At 54.0% G+C, this 24,928-nt stretch overlaps 1 protein-coding gene across 3 annotated transcripts in view; it reads left to right on the forward strand.

Moving 5' to 3' along the window:
* The first annotated feature begins 676 nt into the window (after positions 1-676).
* Positions 677-24,928, forward strand: part of RAB27A (RAB27A, member RAS oncogene family) — a 29,423-nt gene continuing 5,171 nt past the window's right edge. Inside the window, exons 1-2 of one of the 3 annotated variants that reach the window (XM_078612587.1) lie at positions 677-1,002; positions 4,835-4,935. The gene's annotated coding sequence lies outside the window, so the exon portion shown is untranslated. The remainder of the gene's footprint in view (positions 1,003-4,834; positions 4,936-24,928) is intronic. The other 2 variants (XM_078612586.1, XM_078612589.1) reach the window with 2 other exon arrangements.

Genomic DNA, 24,928 nt, shown 5'->3' on the forward strand with positions numbered 1-24,928 from the left:
CACATCTGCAGAGCGTGGGGGGGGAGGCTTCGCGTGTGGTATTTCACACCGGGAGGGGGACAGGCAGGTAGGTGGTAGGTGGAGGGAGGAGACGGACCGGAGAGAGGGAGGAGGGATGGAGGGAGTGAAACAACAAGTATGGATGTAGGGGACCAGAGGGGGGGGATGGGGAGACAGTGGAGATGGAGGAAATCGAAAGGGGACAGGAGGAGGAGAGAGATTGGGATAGGGAATGAAAGGAAAAGCGTGCGAGGAGAGACTGAGGTGACGGGATGGTCGGAGAGGGGGTCTAGGGAAGGGTGGAGGCATGACACAGAGGCAGGGAGGGTGACCAGGAGGCCGATGGGAGCCAGGAGGGAGGAAAGGGCGGCCAGGGAATGCTCGGAGTGGGAGACGGGAGGGTGCAGGGAAGGCTGGGGGGGCATGGCAGGGAGGAGGTATCCAGGGAAATATGGCAGAGGGAGCCAGGGGAGCTCGGAGTGGGGAGATGGATGAGAGAGCGGTGTGATGCAGGAGCCATCGGAAGGCAAAGAGGAGATGATGGAGGAGGAGGAGGAGACATCGGCATGAGAGAGGCAGAATGGATGAGGAGGTGGATGAGGAGGTGGAGGTTGCGGAGTCTGAGAGAGGGGGAGGGAGGAGCCAGGGGGAGGATAAGAGGGGAGGGGCAGGGAGTGCCTCGCTTCCGCCCTCTCTCGAGTCGAGGTGCCGGCTGCCTTTGCGGGGGGTGCTGATCTGGAGCAGCGGAGGCATCGCTCCACACGCCGAGCAGCAGAGACTCGAATTCGCACCGCCTTCGTCTCTCGCCTATCTTACCCCGCGCCTCTTGCGTCTCTCCTCCTCCCTCCTCCTCCTCCCCTTCTGCCTGTCCCCCCGGGCCCGCCTTTGTCTCTCTCTCTGTCTCACACGTTGTCTGTCCGTGCCACCGTTGCGTCACCGGGCCGGAGCTAATTGATTGTCTCCCGTGCAACAGCTGCGCCGCGTCGCGTGCCGTGAGCCCCGGTGAGTGTCACGTGGTGAGTGTCGTGAGCGTGGTGAACGCGGTGAGTGTCACGTGGTGAGTGTCACGTGCGTGGTGAGCGCGGTGAGTGTCACGTGGTGAGTGTCACGTGCGTGGTGAGCCCGGTGAATGTCACGTGGTGAGCCCCGGTGAGTGTCACGTGGTGAGCCTGGTGAGTGTCGTGTGGGGCTCGGGCGTCTCGCGCGGGGGTCAGAAGGCGCCCGGGGTTGGGTGGGAGCGCTGTTTGGGTGGTGGTGGTGAGTAGTCTTAGGTGTGTTGGTGAGCAGTCTTAGGTGTGTTAGTGAGCAGTGTTAGGTGTGTTAGTGAGCAGTGTTAGGTGTGTTCGTGAGAAGTTGCATGCGTGTTCATGATCAGCGTTAGATGCGGCGGTGAGCAGTGTTACGCGTATTGGTGAGCACCACGAGTGTGCATCGTTAGACGAACTAGCAGTGTGCTGCGTTAGTGAGCAGCGTCGGGTGTGAGTGGTGAGCGGTGCTGGTGAATCAGAGCAGAGGCGTCATTCCTAGCATGAGTGACTGACTCGCGTGGAAAGGCACTTGTGTGTGCGTGTGACTGTCCCGGTCCTGGGCCTCCCCTAAGTCGGCTCGGCCTCAAACGAGTGCCTGGTGCAACTAGGGAGACAAAGGCGGCTGTGCGTGGTGCTGGCCACCCACCCCATCGTGTGCCGTGCCGGCATTCGTAGGTGCTGCTCTCTAACAACACTTGCCCCAATAACATTTTAAGGCTATACGGGGGATATTTGTCTTTGTGTTGGCTGTTATTTTGCACGCTGTGTGTGTGTAAGGGGCCCACGGTGGCTAGGAGATGTTAACTACCTCGCCTGGTATGCAGCAGGTCGTGGGTTCCATCCCGACCCTGACGCCTGCTGCTGCTGCTGTATATTTGGTGTTTGCGGTGTCTCTCTCTCCCCGTGGTCGCGTGGATTTATCTCCAGCTCGTCCGGGTTTTCCCCTCCACCTTTATGATCAACATCACACAGAGTCTCACATGGGTTGGACCAAATGACGCCAAAATGCCTTTTGGCGTCATCTGGTCCAACCCATGTGAGACTAGGCTCTAAGGAAAGCTGTCTCGGGTGTGGACCAATCAACTTCAAGGACAGTGCATACATTATCAGAGTTATGTCTTTTGTTTGCATTATGACTGCAGGTATTGCGGTCTATGCAAACATGACTCCTTGTAAAAAGGTGTCAGTTTTGTTGCCAGATAGAAGGGTAAAAAAAACAATTATCACGCAGAGTATTTGCCTGCTGTACATTTCCACGTGATAAGCCACTTCGTTGAGTTCTCATTTGTGGCCAAGTCGCGTCTGAAATAGAGCTGCGTAGCTCAGTGGGGCCTTGCCTGGTAAGATACATAAAATACATCGTTTAGTTTAGGTGGTGATGTGCACGCCGTGTGTGTAGTTATGTCTGTATGCTGTGTGTAGGTTGTGGTGTGTGTGTGGGTTGTGATGTGCACGATGTGTATGTGTGTAGGCTGTGATGTACATGATGTGTGTTTGTGTGTGGGTTGTGATGCGTGTTGTGTGTATGTTGTGATGTACACGGTGTGTGTGTGTGTAGGTTGTGATGTACACGGTGTGTGTGTAGGTTGTGATGCGTGTTGTGTGTAGGTTGTGATGTACACGCTGTGTGTTGTGTGTGTGTGTGTATATATTGTGTGGTGTGTGTGCCTAAAATTAGTACCTGGTGCGGTGTGTAAACTGGGGAGACAAAGGCGGCCGGGCGTGGTGTTGGCCACCCACCCCCTCGTGTGCCGTTCCGGCCTTCATAGGTGCTCGCTAACAGCACTTGCCCCAACAGTCTGTTACAGGCTACACGGGCGATCTTTGTGTGTGCTTTGTGTGAATGCGGTCTTTGTCGTAGTGGTTGGGTGGGTGATGATTGTGTTTTTAATTCCTCGCGCTTATCAGGCAGAGCCGATCGCCAGGATTTCCTCGGTTTGTTGAAGCCGAGTTGACTTTGCGAATTGTTGATTTTTTTTCTGCCACTTTCGCGACCTTGTGTCGCCGTGTGGCATTGCCAAATCAAGCCACAGTGCGATTGTAGCCATGCAAGCCAGTTCCATGGACCACTTACTGTAAACTAAGCCACTGTAGCCTGCCCCCCGTTTATACAGAGAGACCCACAGAGATACGTAGACCAGGACAGATGCGTGAAGTTACATATCGGAGATACATAGAGACCTATAGACTCCTCGATAAACGTCGAGATTCGTATACCCAGAGATACATCAAGTCGCATTGACACTCGCGTAGATGCATACAGATCGATAGATTCGTAGAGACCCATAAATGCGTGACCAAAATACGAGCCACAGTTGTGTGAATGTGGACACGCAAACTATGCGGGCGGCACAAATTAAAACCCACTGTGTGATCTGCGCGCCTTCAACGCAGGGGGCACCGCAAAACCACACGAACTTGTGCCTCTCGAAGCCCTCTCTCTCTCGAGAGAGAGAAAGAGAGACGCCGAGCTCCTGAAACATATTGCCGGAATAGAATCTCATTTCCAAATAGACCCCGTGCAGTCGACACGGCGGGCTGTTGGGCCAGCTGCTGTTAGTTAGCGAACACCTTAGCCAGCTATGATCTCTGTATGGGGGGGGGTGGGGTAGCCAGAACCACGCCTGGCCACCTTGCTCCCACGGTGTTGATATTGGCACCAAAGTACTCGGGGCTCGTAATTTAAGGGCTACGTGGACCTAGGGGGGAGACCCAAGACTGGTTCGGATATGACTCGCCATTGATTGCTCGCTGTGTCCGGGAATCAAACCCAGGTAGCCCGCCGGATTCGTAACACTGCGCTGACCGTTGCGCCGCTATGCTACAAGACAAAGATCCCCCGTATAGCCTTAAATACTGTAGGGGCAAGTGCTGTTAGCGAGCACCTATGAAGGCCGCAACGGTACACGAGGGGGTAGCTGGCCAGCACCACGCCCGACCGCCTTTGTCTCCCTAGTGGCGATGTTTACACACCGCACCAGGTACTCATTTGAGGTTGAGTCGACCTAGGGGAGGTCCAGGACCGGTTCAGATAATCGTCGAACTCGGGTCACCGGGTTCATAGCGCAGCGTAGCGCTAACCGCTACACTATCGCTCCCCACACATCTATACACACACACGCACACAGACATGCCTTGTCTCCCATTGTGCCCGTGCTTTATGCAGCAAAACAGCACCACAATCCACTTTGAGATTGAGAGCCACAGGGCACGCGGGCGCAGAGTGCTTTAGTTAAAAAGAAAACAAGCCGAGCAAACTCGAGCCTGGTTAACACGTCTATGGGAGACTCCGTAGGCTCCAGGTTGATTGAACAGGCTATGGCATTCTCTCTGGGGGGTTTTAGTCCCACGTGATGCACCGCAGATGGATTCACTGATGATTGGAGCTGTGTAGATAATGTCATGATGATGGCGACGATGATGATGCACCTGTTGTGAAATCGATGAAGGCACTAGGCGTGGTCCGTATATCCAGAATCCACCTGCAATAAACACAACGTAGATAAGGAACACAGCGACCTAGACTAGAGTGTCCTCCCGCACTTTGGGTGTACAGTACTCGACGTGGATTATCACACGCGACGTCGCCTATCTCTGGTTTTTCCATCCGCGTTCGACTCAGAAACTACCCATAACTGCCTCCATCAACATTTTTATACGCATGCGTGCTGATGGTACGCGCCTCGTATCATTGCTCCGTCGTCGATAGGTGATTGACCTTCGGACAGAGTGCCAACCTCTCCCTGGAGGTTCTGACGGCCCTCTCCGCCACCCACCCCGCGTGCCCCCCTCCCTGTGCTCGCCAGAGAACCGACTCAGACAGCTGCAGGTGCGGCTGAGCGCACCGAGGGAGGCATCGGCAGAAGAAGCAGCAGGTCATCTCTCAAGGTCAAAGGTCAGCCAGCAGGTCTGCTCGGGTCACGGGTGGGTCACTGGCCAGTCACGGTCGTTCGCGTCATCGGCGATGGAGAAACCCCCTTGTGCATCTGTGGTGCGTGGAAAGCTCTCTGCTGAAACGTGTTTGCAGATATAGGACGACGATTATGTTTTCACAAGACAACCGCGTGGTGTTACACTGCCCATTGCGCAACTTTATTTTGGTCCATAAAACGCAACTTCACTGCTTTTATGGATTTATTAAAAGTAAGTTTTTACAGCACTGTTTTAGGGTCGTTTTAATCTAACAGATGTGTTATGCGTGTGTTGATTGAGAGCTGACGGGTCATAGTTTGTGGGTCCGGAGTGAGTACCGTGCCGAAAACTCTGCAGCCCAAGTTGGATTCCTGGCCAGGGCTTGTGTTGGGTGGTGGCTCTCCCTTTTTTTAGTGGTCTGTGATCTTGATCTTCTTTCTTACTTCACTGCATGGCCTCTCTCTCGCCTTCCTTCCTTCCTTCAAATTGTCAAGCAGCTTTCTTTTCAGCTTCTTGGTTCTTTCGGTAAAGTCACGTAGAATGGAAATAATAAAATCATAAAAATAAAACATAATAAAATAATTCTCACGACGTTTCGGCCACAACGCAAGCAGCCCGTCCTCAGGTGGAGAACAGGTCTGTCGTGGCCGAAACGTCGTGAGAATTATTTGTATTATGTTTTATTTTTATTATTTTATTATTTCCATTCTACGTGACTTTACCGAAAGAACCAAGAAGATGAATCTCTGCAGTCACGAAAGCTTTAAATCGAAAAATCAGCTTTCTTTTGTTTTCTGTTTCTCTGAATCTTACCCCACATCCGTCCTTCCAGTACTTGCTACATCCAGTTCTCGCCTGGTGAGAATTTGCCCAATCCCACATCTTCGGCTTCATCTGGTTCCCAAACCTAACCTTGTAAACACATCGTTAAATCTTTTCTCGCTGTCCAACTGAGTGTATCAGCAGCAGTTGGCATCAGAAACTGCCCTGGGCCTCTTCTAGGTCGACTCAACCATAAATGACTAGCTGACACGGTGTGGGAAAATCAGCGGTGGAGAGATGCATGCGGTGGGGCGTGTTTCCTGGCCACACCACTCCCTCTTGCGCCGTGCAGACCTCGGTAGGTGCTCGCTAATAGCACTTGCCCCCACCAGTTTATATGGCTGTACAGGGCATAGTTGGCTTTACACTGTGTGTGTGTACGGCTGTGGAGGCAGGGCTCACTTAGCCACTGCTGGACTCGTGTGGATTTGTCCGGTCCCCTTGTCCAGACCTCGTGCCCTTGTATGTTCATCTTCGCAGCTGATTTGTGGCCACCGGGGGCTGACTGGTGGGGTCACTAATTGGGCGCGTGGACTTGGAGAATGGTTCCTCGTGGGGGATTAGCGACGCCTTAATGAGCCCACTGATGTGGGTTTTTTTTTTACGAGGCAGGAATGGGGCCCATGTGACTGGCACTAACTTGGAACAAAAAAAAACCATTTCTGGCGCAAAAAGCATTTTTTAAACACGGATAGTGCTGGCCCCGTGGGCTTAGCAGCGATGCCCCGAGACTGTCACGAACGCCGCTCTGTGGTCATTCACCGTCTCGATTTCACAGTCGCACTTCATCGTCACGGTCGGCGCTTTGGGCTCGCAATCCAGAGGTCGCCGGTTCGATTCCATCTCCTGGCGCGGCGATTGAAACGACGGTGCTAGTTTCTTAAATCTCCCCCCTCCACCGCCTCCCATCTCTGTCCACCCAGCGGTGTGATGGAGTTCACCACGGTTAAGTCGATAGGCTGGTCACGTGTGGTACGGTAAAGTGTGGGTACTTCCACCTTGCTACGAGGCTTCTGGCCAGTGTGGATAGAAGGCCAAAATAGCCTCCAGGGGGGCACTCGAAAGCTCCCTCTAGTAGAGACTTTTCCACCATCCGTGGCATGAGCAGGAAACTTGCAGGGTACCTTTTTGAAAACGTTTGTCTTCATTATAAAGCATTCTCACGGTTCAAGTTCATGATTAGATTAAAGGATGGTTAAATAATGTTGCCATTGTCATACGTGTAGTGCCTCTAGTGGCTGCAGGATTTAAATGAACCCATTTTATTATAGGTTAGATATCATGATCGGCCATGATATTGATACACGTCCAATCGGGAACACGGACAATTCCCTGATCTGTTTCAAAAAAAAAAACAGTGGCCCAGGTGATCCTGGGTTCGAATCCAGCTTTTCAGCCTCCTGTAATAAAACCGGTTTCTCAAGTGTAGCGAGTTGGTGTTCTCAGCCTGGTCATCAGTGACTCCACTCGCACACAAAAAGATTTAAAAAATGTACGTTGTTTTCCACTTAATTGGGCTACATTCCAGTTTTCAGAAGCGAGAGAGATGGATATGTTTCATTGCCATGCAACAAACATTCTTGTCTGTAGCAGAGCAAGTGGGAAAGTTTGGCATTTGTAGCATGCCGATAAAAATGTACTTCTGTGGTTTGCACTGCTCTGAAAGCGCAGCTGGAATTAAGATTGATAAAAAAAAATAGTTATTAAACCGAGACACTAGGGTCTCAATGTGGATCTTCATTGTCAGTCATGTTCTTTCCACTGCTGGATGAAAGCCATCAAGTCATTGCCATATCTCATGGTCTCTTGTAGCAGCAATCATCCATCCAGCACCGAATCAAATGTCTTTATTTAGACTGGAGGAATTTGATGAGCTATGAAGGTCGATTTCACACACATGGCAGATCTCATTGCCGTTTCCACGGTGGGCATCTCTGTCGTGTTTCCCTCCTATGGTTCACGGGATCTTCTTACCTGGCCACACACATAAATGTGACGTATTATTCGTGCTTGCGGGGAGATTCATTTCCCGACCGGCATTGGCGGCACCGTAGTTGGGTTATGACCCAGACACCCGGGGGGTGGGGGGTCGATCTTTGGTCGGTGACCTGGAGAAAATGTCCACATCCGGCACACCACATCCATTATACCTCCTCTCGATACGGGATGTGGCTATTTGTGGTCACGTGCCATCTACTCCGGTCTCTTCCAACGGCCTGGAAAATCTTCTTCTCGGTTCTTTCGTTAAAGTCACGTAGGTGGGAGATAATAAAAAAATAAAAATAAAACATAATAAAATAATACAATTCTCACGACGTTTCGGCCACAACGCAAGCAGCCGTTCTCGGGTGAAGAACAGGTCTGTCGGAAAGACGGCGTCTGAATGAACACCGCCAAGCTTGGCAGCGTATATTTAAGCTGGGTGAGGCCTGGAAAATATCCGGTGAGAAATTTGGCCCCGCTGCCCAGGTTGTTTCACGGGCTGCGCTGCGTGTTGTTCCGCGCGTTGTCCGACGTTTCACTCCACGTGCCGCCGGGAGTTTCTTCGGAGCACGTGGAACAAAACGTTGGGCGCCGTGCCGAACAACGCTCGGGACGTTAAATCAAATCCCCTCGTCTGCTTGAAGCCGGCAACTTTGCCGGCGAGGCGTTCATTCCCTGCGGCGTGCGAGAGCCGTCGGCGCGCTTGGTACTGCCGGCACCTCTCCGACCGGTCCGGCGAGCGGAGTGGAGGAGCGCCGCGGCCAAGTCGATTTTGACGCGGTGGTCGAGATTGAGGGGGGGGGTATGCCGGGTCGTTGGTCACGCGTGTGTTTGCACTGTATTTGTCAAACACGCCAATGGGCCAGGCTATGGCGATCGGCTAGGGCAGGGGAAGTGAGACGGAGCTCGTTGCCCTTTGTGTTGTGGTATCGGTTTGTTTCGCAGTGGTCTCAGTCGCTGGCGTAGCGCGGTTGACTATTATTATTTGTGTTCATTCGCTCGTGCGTGGAAAGATTTCCCCACCCTGCGACCCCGACCCACCTTCTCCATAGCCCCGGCACCCATGGCCCCTCCAGCGCCCGGGGGCCCCTCCTGCTCATCGTAGGGTCGCCGGCGCAGTCGCACCGCCTGCGCACTCGAGAGCCATGCTCACCGCTCGCGGTGTGCGTTCACGCGCGCTCCGGCGTTTTCGTGGTTTTTTTTTGCACCGCAGCTAGATGCTCGTAGCTTTGCGCGAATGCGACTTGGTTGCTGTCCTCTTTGAGCCGAGAGGAACGGTAGCCCTCCCACCCCTCGCGAGTCAACACCAGAAATGGCAGTTTAACACGTGGCAGGCTTTCGCGACCAATATCATCCATAATAGAGGTTTTTCTTTTTGGGTTAGATCGCGTAAATATATAAATGTGTCGCTAAAACCCAAATCTGGCTGTCGTAATTAGTCGAAACGTCGTACTCTGATTGTAAATGTTGTGTCTTGGCTCTCCAACACAACCCAGTGTGCTAGACTAGTAACGAATTGGCCACGTTCTGTTTACGTGACAACCCTTACTCTTTGGCTGTGTCGGGTGGTGGCGGGTTTTAACGACACATTTACGCGATATAACCCAAGAGATGGCCACACTCTCCTGCGTGTACAAAAGGTCACCACCTCCTTGCAGCGGTGGGCACGTATGAGTGTGTTGTGCAGTTGTGAAAGGGTCGCGTGCGCCTGTGTTGTGTTCAACAGAGGGCCCCGATTGCGTGAGTGGGGAAAGCTGTGCAAGTGGAGGGTGTGCGGATGTGTCCGTGTATCTGTGTGTGTCCGTGTGCAGCACTTGCCCCTAAACGCCTGGGGGTGTGTTGCTTGTAGCCAAAGTCGTGTTGGGATGTGGGTGTTTGTGCTTGTCCTGTGTCTAATTTGAGGGTGTGATGCATTGTAGATGGGGGTGTTGATGTGTCAGGTGGTGTGCTGTCTAACGTGTGTTGGTGTTGGCTGTGCTGCGTTCAGTCGAGTCCTGCTTCTCAACGTCAGCCTCCACCACCACCCCCCCCTCCCCGAACGGTCCTCCTCCGCCTTTCCGCATTCACCGGCCACCAAACCTCTGTCCGCATGCAAATGTAGCCACGGCACACGGCCCGTTCCGGATGGTTGGTCATCGCCGGAGAGCCATGCCGCCGAGGGCGTCGCGAGGACACGGGGGGGTTGAGAAACTCTGCGACGGGGCGAGAGAGAGGGAGGACCGTCTCGCTGTGTGTGTGTGTGCGCGCGCGGGTGGGATGTGTGTGTGTGGTGTGTGTGTGTGTGGTGTGGTGTAGTGTGTGTGTGCGTGGGTGGGGTGTGTGTGGTGTGTGTGTGCGTGGGTGGGGTGTGTGTGGTGTGTGTGTGCGTGGGTGGGGTGTGTGTGGTGTGTGTGTGTGCGTGGGTGGGGTGTGTGTGGTGTGTGTGTGTGCGTGGGTGGGGTGTGTGTGGTGTGTGCGTGGGTGGGGTGTGTGTGGTGTGTGTGTGTGTGTGGGTGGGGTGTGTGTGGTGTGTGTGTGTGTGGTGTGTGTGCGTGGGTGGGGTGTGTGTGGTGTGTGTGTGCGTGGGTGGGGTGTGTGTGGTGTGTGTGTGCGTGGGTGGGGTGTGTGTGGTGTGTGTGTGCGTGGGTGGGGTGTGTGTGGTGTGTGTGTGCGTGGGTGGGGTGCGTGTGCGTGTGTGTGTGCGTGGGTGGGGTGCGTGTGTGGTGCGTGCGTGGGTGGGGTGCGTGTGTGGTGCGTGCGTGGGTGGGGTGCGTGTGTGGTGCGTGCGTGGGTGGGGTGCGTGTGGGGTGCGTGTGTGGTGCGTGCGTGGGTGGGGTGCGTGTGTGGTGCGTGCGTGGGTGGGGTGCGTGTGTGGTGCGTGGGTGGGGTGCGTGTGTGGTGCGTGCGTGGGTGGGGTGCGTGTGTGGTGCGTGCGTGGGTGGGTGGGGTGCGTGTGTGGTGCGTGCGTGGGTGGGTGGGGTGCGTGTGTGGTGCGTGCGTGGGTGGGTGGGGTGCGTGTGTGGTGCGTGCGTGGGTGGGTGGGGTGCGTGTGTGGTGCGTGCGTGGGTGGGTGGGGTGCGTGTGTGGTGCGTGCGTGGGTGGGTGGGGTGCGTGTGTGGTGCGTGCGTGGGTGGGTGGGGTGCGTGTGTGGTGCGTGCGTGGGTGGGTGGGGTGCGTGCGTGGGTGGGTGGGGTGCGTGCGTGGTGCGTGCGTGGGTGGGTGGGGTGCGTGCGTGGTGCGTGCGTGGGTGGGTGGGGTGCGTGCGTGGGTGGGTGGGGTGCGTGCGTGGTGCGTGCGTGGGTGGGTGGGGTGCGTGCGTGGTGCGTGCGTGCGTGGGTGGGTGGGGTGCGTGCGTGGTGCGTGCGTGGGTGGGTGGGGTGCGTGCGTGGTGCGTGCGTGGGTGGGGTGCGTGCGTGGTGCGTGCGTGGGTGGGTGGGGTGCGTGCGTGCGTGGTGCGTGCGTGGGTGGGTGGGGTGCGTGCGTGGTGCGTGCGTGGGTGGGTGGGGTGCGTGCGTGGTGCGTGCGTGGGTGGGTGGGGTGCGTGCGTGGTGCGTGCGTGGGTGGGTGGGTGGGGTGTGTGCGTGGTGCGTGCGTGGGTGGGTGGGTGGGGTGCGTGCGTGGTGCGTGCGTGGGTGGGTGGGGTGCGTGCGTGGTGCGTGGGTGGGTGGGGTGCGTGCGTGGTGCGTGCGTGGGTGGGTGGGGTGCGTGCGTGGTGCGTGGGTGGGTGGGGTGCGTGCGTGGTGCGTGCGTGGGTGGGTGGGGTGCGTGCGTGGTGCGTGCGTGGGTGGGTGGGGTGCGTGCGTGGTGCGTGCGTGGGTGGGTGGGGTGCGTGCGTGGTGCGTGCGTGGGTGGGTGGGGTGCGTGCGTGGTGCGTGCGTGGGTGGGTGGGGTGCGTGCGTGGTGCGTGCGTGGGTGGGTGGGGTGCGTGCGTGGTGCGTGCGTGGGTGGGTGGGGTGCGTGCGTGGTGCGTGCGTGGGTGGGGTGTGTGCGTGCGTGCGTGGGGCGTGCGTGGGTGGGTGGGGTGTGTGCGTGCGTGCGTGGGGCGTGCGTGGGTGGGTGGGGTGTGTGCGTGCGTGCGTGGGGCGTGCGTGGGTGGGTGGGGTGCGTGCGTGCGTGCGTGGGGCGTGCGTGGGTGGGGTGTGTGCGTGCGTGCGTGGGTGGCGTGTGTGCGTGCGTGCGTGGGTGGCGTGTGTGCGTGCGTGCGTGGGTGGCGTGTGTGCGTGCGTGCGTGGGTGGCGTGTGTGCGTGCGTGCGTGAGTAGGGTGTGTGCCTGCGTGCGTGAGTAGGGTGTGTCTGTGTGCGTTTGTGGGGTGTGTGTGTGGTGTGTGCGTGGGTGGGGTGTGTGTGCGTGCGTGGGGTGTGTGTGTGTGCGCGTGGGAAGCGGTTAGCGCGCCGCGCTACAAACCTGCCGACCCGAGTTCGATTCCAGTTCGCGGCCAACACCGGTGACAATTATCTGAGCCATCGCTGGGCCCCGCCCTGGGTAGACTCCGCCTGAAATGAGTAGCTCATGCAGTGTATTAAACATCGGTTCTAGGGAGACATGTGGCCGGGCGTGGTGCTAGCCACCCACCCACCCCCCTTCGCGTGTCATAGGTGATCATTGACAGCACTTGTCCGAGCAGTTTAGATTGAAAACTCCTTTCTTGAGAATTGATTTTTGCGTTTAAATTTATTGTCCTTCCCCCGCACCTCCGATTTGATCACGGTTGGCTCGCGTACGGTGCGACAGAAGTTCAACGTACCTACGTATGCGGTCTGTTAAAGGCTGCACGGGGGATCTTTGTCTGGTCGAGACTGGGCTGAAGTGTGGGGTGTCCTGTTCGTGCAGTGGCTGGCGTGTCTAAGAGAAGTTGTTGGATGGCAGGTGCCTGGGTGGGTGGGTGTGGTATTTGTGTAATCGCGAATGTGTCAATGTGCCGCGAGGCCGTGACACTGCCTAGCACTGCAATACTACCGTGCGTGCGTGTGTGTTCCTGCGTGCGTGTGTGCGTCATACCGGGCTTTCGAAAAAACGCAGTCGCAGTGCAGCAGATGCAGTAGCAGCAACGTCTCTTTGCCACGTTAATTTAAGCGCGTGCACGTGGCACGGCCGAACATTTTCTCGCGCCGACGTCAAGAACGCTCGCGCCATGGAATTCCATCCCTCGGCCGAGTCGCCGTGGCCACGATCCCCGACCCCCGTCCAGGGAAGGTCTCTCGCCGGCACGGCGCGACTAGCGCCGTTCAACGATTGCGCGCGGTGTGTTCGTCGACTTGCGGGCGTCGCTCGTCGGGGAGGGGGGGGGACGCTCGGCACCGTGGCGATTGTCACGCTCAGCTCGCTGGACTTGCATTGCAGAGGTCGCTCGTTCGATCTCACGGCCACGTGGGAGTTTATTAAACAATGGGGCAACTTTCTAAAATTCTTCTGCCCCCCCTCCGCCCGCCCGCTCCAAGACTGGCCCACCCAGGATACGCCACAGTTGATTGACTCGCAGTTTGGCCAGAGCACGGAAGAGTTGAAAGGTAGGCCAAATACCATCCAGAAGGACTCTGTAGAGCGCTCTCTCAGTGACGTGAGCGAGAAATTGCAGGGCTGCACCTTTACCTTTTCCCTATTTAAATGTACCCCTTAGGGTGGTGCGGTGACGCAGTTGTTGGCACACTGCACAATGTACCAGACCGCACGAGTTGAATTCCCGGCCACGGATAACATCCTGTGGCGAGTATCGCCTGAACAGGTTCTGGGCTCACCCTTCCCTCGGACGTAGCAGAGCACACGACACAGTCGCGCTCCGAACCCTGTCACCGTAATTTTATTTCTGGCCACGTCAGTGATATCTGGGCCTTCCCTTCAAGCTGCACTGACCAGCGTAGGGAAGTATGGCCAAACAAGCCTGATGACTGACACGGCTTTGGGGTTGGGGGGGGAGGGGGGGGTGCGGTTGATCCCGCAGCGAATCGATGAATCAGCCCGGCCACCGTGACGTCACGGTTCCCCCACAACTCCCTACACAACGCACACGCACAGGATCACCCTGTGGTAACACTGTAACAAAATAAATACGTATTTTTTTTGTTCCTGGGTAGTGTTATTTTCCAATTGCTTTTGCCTCAAAAGTAGAGAAAAAAGCTATTATTCCCCACACAATTTTCTTTTGTGACCAGGACAGTGATATTTTGAAATGTACCTTTTTTCAATGAGACAACGGGCGAATTTGTGTATTTCCGTCACGTAAAGTCCTGGTCACAAAAGCAAAGTTTGTGGGGAATAATAACCATTTTCTGTACTTTTGAGGCAAAAGCAATTGGAAAATAACACTTACTACCCAGGAACAAAAATCGTGTTTACGTATAATTTGTAGTTGACCGACGATGGCGATCACTCCTCGTCTCCGGTGGGGGGGGGGGGGGGGGTGGGTGGGGCGCGGACTCGCGGCGACGAGCGCCGTGCAGGGCACCCCGAGAGCGCCGCCAATGACGACGCAGAGAGGCACCGTTTCAATGCACCGCTTCTGGGGCCCCAACCTCCACCACAGCCGTCCCCTCCGCCCCCTCCCCCCGCCAACGCCAACGGGACCATCCGTCCCCGCCAGCCTGCGTCCAATTGGGAATTATCTTGGGCAGCGCTGTCCCGTCGGCGCGCATTGTCGTGTCGATGCATCACACGGGCAACGGGGCTCACCGATCGACCCGGCACGGGGCGGCCTTGAGGTTGACCCCTTTCACGACCTGGGAAGTCTGCCCGGCCAAGCCGGAGGCGAGCAAATTTAATATATAATTAAAAAGCTATTTCCCTCCGTGCCGGCAGATGGAGCGTGTCGCTCCGCGCTTCTGCGTTGGGTGGCGATGGCTGATGCATCTCATTATTCGGCCGTTGCTAGGGGAGGGCTCGCATATTTGCGCTGTGCGGGTCGCTAGCCATACTCCCGACTGACCGCCTGCCGCCGCTGATATTTGAAAAATCAATGTCGGTTAATTTCGACGGAGGTCAGAGCGGTGTGCCGTGGCGTGGCATGGAGTGGGTGGGTTGTGTTCTCGGTGACATTTGCAGGGCTTTGGCGACAACAGGGGCTTACCGCTGCATCGTGTTTGTCGGAGCGATGCCCTGCAGCTCTCCGATGTTTTCCGGTTGTACCGCGTGCTGTTCGGCGCGTCTGACATTTCGGTGTGTTTGGAAGCATCTTCGATTTAGATTTTAAGTTCCTGTAGAAGCTCCCGGCACGTGGAGCAAAAACGTCGGACGTCGTGCCAAACAAAACGCTGCACGACCCTAAAAACGCGCCGGAGAACTGACCAGGGCTTCATTTCAGCCGGTGGATCTGTCTGGGTTGGCGACCCTGAAAAACAAAAACGTGCACCCAGCAACACCACATCCAGCGTACCTCTCGCTAAATGGCGGTGGCTATTATGAAGTGCCAGCCGGCTGGAGTCCACCGGCGAGCTGGAGAGTATTGAGTGAGAAATTCCGCCGAGGTGACGATCCATCCTGCAAGTGGGCGGTGCAGCAGCGATGGATGCATGAATCCCGTCTTTGCCGGGCGTTGAGCGGCACCGCCACGTACTGCGCTTTACCTGGGCTTTCTGGTTTCTCCCCAGAGAGCCAAATGCCCATTGTTCGACTATACTATTGTTATTTCTTACACCAGGTAAGACCCACTGAGTACGAACTATATAGCTCTTTTTTCAGAAGCGACCTGGCCACAAATGACAGCTCAACGAAAAGTGGCTTAATCACGTGGACATTTATAGCAGCTGAATACTTCCAAACGCACGTTTCTAAATGGAACTGGCCAAAAGAATGCACGGACCCAACCTAAAGAATAGTCTTTCCGGCTTTTTGTGGGTAAATAAAGGCCATTAATTTCAAATGTTCAACGTACACTCGACGTTCGAAGGCCGCGGGAGCAATTTGTCACGCTGGAGTGAGCGATGAATTCCATAATGTGGTTCTGGCCGAAGCCTCATTGAAACGATATATATTCTCCATTCCTGGTTGATTCTCCCCCAGGGTTGTAATGATTTGCGAACGATCGGACGATGGTCCCCACCTCCATCTCGTCACGTCTCCCAGCGTGCAATCGCTCGCTCGCGTCACTGCTGGCAGAAGGGCCTCCACTTCGTAGGCGCCTTGGAGCCCCTCCGAAGAGGGTACTTGGCCTACTTTTCCACGCCTGCCAGACGTCTCGGGAGAGGTCGGAGGACCCACACTTTACCTCGCCGCACACTCCCTGCCTAGCCTACTGCATGTAACAGGAGCAGGTCCTTGCCTACCAGCGTCTGGAAACTCGCGGGCATTGGTTCAAGCCAGCCTGGCTGCTGATGAGACACTGCTTGTCAAAACTGGTCCAGAGGCTGCTTGCGTTTAAGCCATGCTGCAGAGATTATGCAATCCCAGAAGGCGGTGTGGCTGATGGGCTGAAAAAAAAGAAAGTGTTTTACCCAGAGGAGCAGATATGGCAAGGCAATATTGTTCTGTTGTGGCTAACCACTGCGTACCCATTGGACAGTGGCAGCGGGGGGTGGGGGGGGGCATGGAAGACACTTGCACTTTTCTTACAACTGCCACGCCGGGAGATGTCCGTCGAACTTCTTTCGCACCCTACGTAGCCAATCGCGCTAATCGGAGGTGCGGGGGAAGGACCACAAACTAAACACAAAGCGGTTCTCAAGAAAAGAGTTCTCAATGTGGTATCGTGGTGTGGTGTAGCGTATAGTAGCGTACCTCTCAACCCATACGGGTTACCCGTATTCTGGTACAGGGAAATTGCATTTTCAGATCCATACGGTGTACGGCCATTTCAATACGGGCCAAAAAATTATGTTTTGTCCATTTTGATTGTGTTTCTCCCTTGTTATGGAACTGTAGGATGAACGTTGAGATTTATAATGGCACGGGGTGACCAATAAGGTCTGAATTGGTCTGTAATAAGGTAGGGCACTGATAAGGGGTTGACAGGTATGTAGTAGTATAGTGTGTAATGTATCGTAGTTTATATGTGTGCACTTCTTTCGCGCCATACGTAGCCAACCACGCTATTCGGAGATGCAGCGGAAGGACAACAAGCTAAACGCACAAAGCAGTTTTATAGAAAGGAGTTCTCAATGTATTATTGTAGCGTAGTGTATAGTAGTGTGTATGTCCGTTGAACTTCTTTCGCGCCGTACGTAGCCAACCATGCTAATCGGAGGTGCGGCGGAAGGACAACAAACCGGCGTCCTCTGATTTTACAACTCCAGCGCCCTTGCTGACCGCTAGGCCACGGCACCATCCCAGCTCTCGGGAGTGCTCTTGTTGTCTTTGAGTTTGGTCCAGGGGAAGGAAGAGGGAGGCTCCCACGAGGAGCGGATGTCAACCCGAGCCGCCCCCCCCCCCTTCAAGCTGTGTGAGAAGAGGGGGGGGGGGGTTACGAGCGCGCCCCCCCCCCCTTTCTCTCTGTAACAACAAATCCACAATCTCATCGTCGGCAACAGTCGTGTGGTTAACCCCTCTCTCCTCCCCATTGCGATGGTCAACGCGCCCAAACCGTTACCCGCCTACTCGTGGGTAATCTGGGTAATCGTTGCTATGCCAACTTGAGGCTGCTCACCTTAGAAACGTTCTGAAAATTGCATTTCATTCGGGGGGCCCCATGGTGTGTCGTGCCGCATCGTGTGGCCTTTAACTACATTTTCTCTAAGATCTCTCTGGGCTCTCTCTCCCTCTCTCTCTGTGGTATGCGAAAGGGGGCCATTGCTTGAAATGTCGCCTATTGTATGTATATTTTTTTCATTTTTGAGCAGTGTTATTCACGAATGTCTTTTTTGATTTAAAGCTTTCGTGACTTGCAGTGATTCATATTCTTGGTTCTTTTGGTAAAGTCACGTAGAAGGGAAAAAATTATAATTTTATTATTTAAAGCTTTCGGGACTTGCAGTGATTCATATTTTTGGTTCTTTCGGTAAAGTCACGTAGAAGGGAAATAATAAAATTATTATTTTTTCCCTTCTACGTGACTTTACCGAAAGAACCAAGAATATAAATGTCTTTCTGTTGTTTGTGCACCGCTGTAGGCGCAGTATCACTTCTACGTATCTGTTAGCCCTTGACGTGGCCAGGTGGGTGGTGGGTTTGAATACAGGCACCCGACCGTTTGTAGCGTTGATGATGTTCGGCTAAATTTCGGCGCTGAGAATTAATAACATCACTTTGTCTGCCGCGTGACGAACGTGTTAGCCTCGGTGGCAGAGCGGGTGAGAAAATGCGTCGGAGGTTGCTCCGCCAGAGATGCAGGTGGATTCTCATCTCGTGACGAGAGAGCACAAATCGACATGCGATCGTGGGGGGGGGGGGGGGGAGATATATTTATAATTTAAAGTTATCTTGTTGCTGGTGGTGATTTTTTTAGCACACATTCAGGCCAACAGCTAAAAGCGGTCGACCGTGAAAATGCCACCCGCGTACCTCCTGTCACTTTACCTTGGCCTGTCGCTTTGTCGTAAATTTTACAGTGCGCCTCTTGGCAGTTTCGCTTCACGGCTCCACCACGCCGTGAATTCTGCGAAGAAGGTGTCCGATGTACTAAACCCGCTTGTAAAAAGGCTGAGCGTTCAATGAAGTCGTTGCGTTTTTACGACGCGTTCCTCCTCCTCCCTCCCTCCCTCCTCGCAGGATGCTCCCCTAGGGAGTCACCGCGATTATAATGATAATGTCATTCATTTCCGTGTAGGTTTCCACAGTCGTGATGTATACTTCTCTCCGTGTTTTTGTTGTTTTGTTTAACATGCAGTAGTAGGCCTTTCACGACCAACATCCTGAGTAAAGATTTATTTTTTCCGGGTTAGATCGCGTAAATATAAATGTGTCGTTAAACCCGCCACCACCCCGGCGCAGCCAATTGGCAAGGTTTGTCACGTAAACAGAACGTGCCGATTAGTTACTACTTAAGCGCAGCGGTGTGTTGGAGAGTAAACTGATCGGCACGTTTTGCTCCATAAGACAGGTTGCTTCTTCCAGGAACCTATCTGAAGTTTGGGCCGGCGGTGAAACGTCTTTGCCGAACGGCACACTGTGCGACACCGAAAACGCGTCCGGGACGCAGTGTCAATCTCATCCGTTGTAGGGGGGGGGGGAGCCTCCTTGGCTGAACTCCAGGCGTCTTCCATCAGGAGAACCCTGAAGAATTCCGGTGATTAACCGCTTCCATCATTAACGAACGTTTGTCGTTTTGGAAGGAAAACCGGAGCACACGGAGGGAAAAAAAAAAAACCCGCCCTCCATGCGTGTGGGTAACACTCAAAAGTGCCGCACGGATAGACTCAAGAATCCATTGCTCCTGCTGTTCCCGCTGAATTGCCAAATGCACAGGGCACATCGCAGCCTAAACACTCGTTATATCCGCGCGTGCACGCACGCACACACACGTGTCCAACCCATTGACCCACCAATGAAATGCCACCACGCTCTACCCGAGTCAACACTGGCTATGGAACGTGTTTTATTATTAGGTTGTTTTCACGCCAGGAATGTCGTCGGCGCAGGGCGCGGTCTGGGTGTCTCAACAGGCCTCGCTCGCTTGTGAGCCACCCCCTTCACCGCTCCAGCCTCCTGCCAACAGAACCTCCCCCACCCTCCCCCTACAGCCTTAACAGACTGTTGGGGCAGGAGCTGTTCACGAGCCGGTATGAAACCTCTTTCGCGCCGTACGTAGCCAACCGCACTAATCGGAGGTGCGGGAAAAGGACGACAGTCCAAACAAAAAAGGCAGTTCTAAAGAAATTAGTTTTGAATCTGGATAAAAAAATGTATAGCTCCGATGGCTTCCCATTCTCGGACGGAAGAGCGTTCCAGACGGCCGCAGAAGCGCATCCGAAAGCATGCGATGCCGTATTCTGCACGACGGGGTGGGTGGCCAGCACCACGCCCGACCACCTTTGTCTCCCCAGTGCTGATGTGTGCCCAAGAGCAACAACGGTCACTCTTCGCCACTAAGTGGCAGTGATGTCCCTTGTGCCAGGCTAGGTGCACCTTCAGATCACGTGAAGTGCCAAAGGTTCCCCTGCAGGAGGTCATGGAACAGACCCAGGTGTTACCACTCGCAAGACACACCGCCAATCCCCAGAATCGGTGTGAGATGGACATTATTTTGATCCGCATCGATAGATTTCTGACCTCCCTCTCGAATTTATAATCCAAGAATGTTTCTGAGTTTTCCTGTTAGTCTTGTACTTTCATACAGACAAACGCCAATGGTGAACAGGATTCTGTACATGTGATGGGTGTGTGTGTTTTGTCTTTGAGTAAGTGTGTGTGTATATGTTAGGATGAGCGCGTTTCTGTTTGTGTATGTGTGTGTGTAGTGAACGTCTTTCGCATCAGTACGTAGCCAAACGTGCTAAACGGAAGTAGCTGTCTCTGGTGTAGACCAATCAGTTTCAAGGACAATGGATATATTATCAGTGTTTTTTGTTTGCATTCTGACCACAAGTATTGTGGTTAATGCAGACATGATTCCTTGTAAAAGGTTTCCGTTGATGTTTTAACATCTTAACACCTGTTTTGTTGCCAGAAAAAAGGGGAAAACCCTATTATCGGAAGTGGGTGACTTGATTTCTGAGCGCAGCTGCTTAAAAAGCCTTCGGGGGCTGCGGTGCTGTGTTGGCAGATCAGCCCAGATGTTTTCTATTGTGCCCCCCCAATTTTTATCCGATTTGCCGTCGGCGTCGTGACGAGAGGAAGCGACCATTCGGAACGCTGTCCAAAGCACTCTGCATCACCCCCTCCCCCCATGTGAGAGAAACGGCCTGCTGAACGAGATATCGCAGAACTACTTAGAAGAGAATTCGTCAAGTGACCTCCGGTTTCGCACAACGGGGCGGTGGGGGCGGCACTTTATCTTTGCGCCTTGCTAATCACTTGGCAGCTTGGTAGTCAAACCGATATCGATTTAAAGCTTTCGTGACTGCAGGGATTCATCTTCTTGGTTCTTTCGGTAAAGTCACGTAGAAGGGAATGTTATTTTATTATGTTTTATTTTTATTATTGTATTATTTCCCTTCTACGTGACTTTACCGAAAGAACCAAGAAGATCAAACCGATATGTTTGACTTGTCACCTGCCGGAGCCGAGACCATCCACTCGCACCACACGCGAGAGCACGGTTTAATCGGGGGGGGGGAGGGGTCGGATGGATCCTGGATTTGGATCCTGGATTTGGATCCCGGATTTGGATCCCGGATTTGGATCCCGGATTTGGATCCCGGATTTGGATCCCGGATTTGGATCCCGGATTTGGTCCCGCGCCTGTTCGGAGCTCTTGACGCCCGGAGCCACCAGCTCGCCGCGATGAGCTCACGTTTTAACACTTCACGTGGGTCCATAACGTTAACGGGCAGCGCCGTATCTGCTGGTATTTTTGAAGTGTAATGCATTCCCTGCTGGGAATTGCAAATTGGAGACCACACCTTGTGTATGGAATCTTGAAATGATGTAAAGCCCTCCTTTGTGGGATTTTTAACAACGAAAACATTATCACGTTCCTTGTTGCGTTATCCAATTTTAGTTTTTTTATTTACCCCCCCCCCCCCCTTTTCCACCGGTGGGATATTTGCATTCCGCGTGCCCAGAGAGCAGTGCATCACCCTGTGCAGAGAAACAGTCCTGCAAAGAGCGTTTCCCAAGTGTCAATATTAATTTTAATTCACTCTGAGAACTGGAATTTAGCCCAAATCAAGTGAAAGCACAAACTAAACGAGATTTTGATTTTGGTAGATTAATTGGAGACCAATCTGTCACCATCCACTCTGCGAGACTTGGGAAGCCGGTTCAGTTTGAATCGTGAGTGGCTGAAACCTGGAATGGAACTCAGGAATCTCGGCCGTGTCTCTTTCAGTGTTCTGAGAACGGCCGATTTGACCTCCCTCCCCGTGCCTCCATGGCCACGATGTCTCTGTAATTGTGACATTCCACTTCCCCCGCTCCTGCATGGAAATGTAAGAATTGGCAATGATTACGACGATTGTTGACCAACCGACAAATTGTGAAAATCAGTCGCGGCCCCCGCGCGACCGCTGTTCTTTTTTTTACCACCAAACAATTTTATTTCGAAGACAGAAACCGCGTGCGATGCGTTGCGTCGGCAGGGCCTGCCGTGCCAAATCAGAGACCTTTGATTAAATGCGCCGTGCGTGCATTCCAAATGGAACTGCGCATGAAATCGAATTGCTGTCGCACAAAGCGGCGCGCTGCGTGGTCGGAGCAGCGTGTGGTTTTGAAGCAAAGTGAAGAGTGCGTTTGTGAACATGTGACATAGTTTAATTTTAGGGACAATCCTTCACGGTTTTTTTGGGGGTTTTCCTGCTGGCCCCTGGGGCTTCATGTCACCATCGCATGACTGCACGGCCCTCCGACCCGAGGATTGGCCTCAACGCGTACACGGGCATATCCCATGGAAGTCTAAAATGTTTGTTTTTGCTTGTAACTTACGGACATACGTTTGACGTATGCTATGACGTATGGACATTGACAAAGAACATGGAGTGAGATGAGCGGGGCGAGGTAGGAGCTTGTGTGAATCAGGAGTAGAGTGAGAAGAGACACAACGCAAGCTGCCGAAACGTCGTGAGAATTTTATTTTATTATGTTTTATTTGTATTATTTTATTATTTCCCTTCTACGTGACTTTACCGAAAGAACCAAGAAGATGAATCCCTGCAGTCACGAAAGCTTTAAATCGAAAGGTACGAAGGAAGTTCAACATACACACGTACATTGCGAGCTCTTCGCCGTAGCGCTTGATGATGATGATGCTGCTTTATTTCTTTAAGCGTGCGACGTGGCGCCGGCGCTGAGAGGGAGTATTAGCCATGGACGTGGCCTGGAGGAGGCCAAGGGTCACACTTGCCTCACCCACAGCGTCATTGAACTGGCAGCTTCGATTAGGCGAAGTTAAACAAAATCGAGCAACCCCAATGGTTCGACGCTTCAAAAATCGCCGTTCGGTTTAACACAAATGGCAGGACGTTGCTTGCCCGCGTTGCAATGGTTGTCGCACCGGGCTTGCAATCCGAAAGGGGCCCACCGGTTCCATCTCTCGGTGCGGCGGTTGAAACGACGGTGCGCTTTGCGTTGCGTAAGACGGATGCACGACACGTTACCAGTGCGGAAGAGTTCGCGATACTACCCGACAGGAGGGTTCTCTAGACATCCCTCTAGTGGGCCCTTCCGCCAGCGGTGGCGCGAGCAAGTAATTGCAGGGCTGCGCCTTTTTGCCTTTCAAACGCGTGCGCGGGGGGTGAACATTTTTCACGGTAATTATCCCCAATTTTGGACAAACGCGGCTTATTTATGGAAGGCGACAATGGTTTGACGCCTCCGCGAGATAAGACGCACCCCCCCCCCCATCCGCCGTCCCGGTCTGGTCGAAGGCCGGTTCGTCCGATCGCGTCTTAACGCCGTGGTATTTCACGAGCATTTCTACCGTTGTGCAATAAAGATTGACAAATCGCCTCTAAATCTTAATTGGTCCTTAATCGCTTTTGGCGTGCGACCGTCCCGGGAAAGAAAATCCACACCTGCACCTTACCCCCCACACCTTTAAAGTGTCCGACACCTCACGTCTTGTGATCGCGGAACGGCCAATGGGACTGCAGCGAGCGGGGCCACACAGATACACGAAAATACCTAAAGATGGACAAAGAGAGCTTGCCATTTCTGGGAGTGGGTGGCGTGGGTCCGCCTCGCTCGCAATCTCTTGCCGTGGCGCACAAAACCCTCAAGCGGCAACGATCGCGCAAAGTATCCGAACAATGCACACGGGGGTGTCGTTTTGAGGGGTAATTATCCGCCGGCCGTTTTCGAGAATGTGGCTCGGTTGCGGAACGGGCAGCGATGTTGGCGAGCGTGATGGAGTTGTTGATCTTTGGAAAGTCAAGCGGTGGGGACCGCAGTGGCAGGAGCTCGGCGAATGGCCGCTATAATTTTCAAGGGGGTGGCGTGGTTGGTGGGGGGGGTGCTAACTACCTCGCCTGGTATGCAGGAGGTCGTGGGTTCGACCCTGACCCTGACCCCTGTATATTTGGAGTTTGTGTGGGTCTCTCGCCCCATGGGCGTGTAGATTTTAAACCGGGTTTTTCCAGTTTTTCCACGTCGCATTTTAGAATCGATGTGCGTTTTGGAGTATTTTGTCTGCTAGAAATTTCGACGTGATAAGCCACTTCGTCGGGCTATCAATTGTGGCCATGTCGCTTGTGAAAAAGAGCTATGTGCCTTCATTGGGCCTTACCTGGTAAAAAAAAAAAAAGGTTTAAGTCTAGAGTTCAGTCCCACGCAGTGGAGCAGCCCGGGATACACGGGCCTCTGCGCGTTGCCGCGGCATAAGAGCGGCCGTGGGAGACGCGGGGCAATGTTGGTCGACGGCTAATGGCCCGTGGGCACTGCCCACTGAAGCCGCTTGTGTAGCTCCTACGGGCAAATTGATCCCACGGTACAAAAAACAGAGTGCCGTCCCCTCCCCTCTCCCTCTCTAAAAAGCGAAATGCATTAAGACGTTCGACTAATAATAATAATGCGATTGCGGTGTTTGCTTTCGGGGCGAGAGCTTGGTAAAGGCGGTAAAACCCTACTCACCTGGTCATTGGCGGCGCTCCGGTGATTACATCGGGAGAGGTTACGATCGCACGGTTACGCGCGGCGCATGTGGGGAGTGTTTGTCATGTCAACCTTTGATCCTCCACTTCCCGCGAGCGAGGGAGAGAAGGGAGCGTGAGGGAGGGAGGGTGGGTGGGAGAGAGTGAGCGAGCGAGCACAAGCTAGGGTGGGGTGAGTGAGTGACTGAGCAACGGAGGGAGGGAATGAGTGAGTAAGGGAGCAAGCAAAGGCAGGAGTAATTGAGGGAGGGGAAAATGAGTGAGTGGGAAAGGGAGCGAGGGGAGTGAGAGACTAAGCGAGCGAGGAGTGAGCGAGCGAGGGAATGACTGAAGGTTGTGAGACGGGGGGAAATCTGCCTTGCCTATGAACCATGATCTTCATATGCCTCCTACACAAACCTGTCATTTATTTGCGTCAAGGAGGCAGCAACCATTACTCTGTAGCCGGGTGGATGCCAGAGTGCTGCCTTCTGTTGTGGACAAGAGGTCACTTGAGATAACCTCGAAATCAGTTCTTTGGTATCTCCTTCTGCGGGCCGTTGTCGGACACGTGGGATGGTGAAACTGCTCTACAAACGGATACTCTTTTTTTTTCC

The sequence above is a fragment of the Lampetra planeri genome, chromosome 39 (assembly GCF_965212315.1).
Source record: "Lampetra planeri chromosome 39, kcLamPlan1.2.h2, whole genome shotgun sequence".
Lineage (NCBI taxonomy): Eukaryota > Metazoa > Chordata > Hyperoartia > Petromyzontiformes > Petromyzontidae > Lampetra > Lampetra planeri.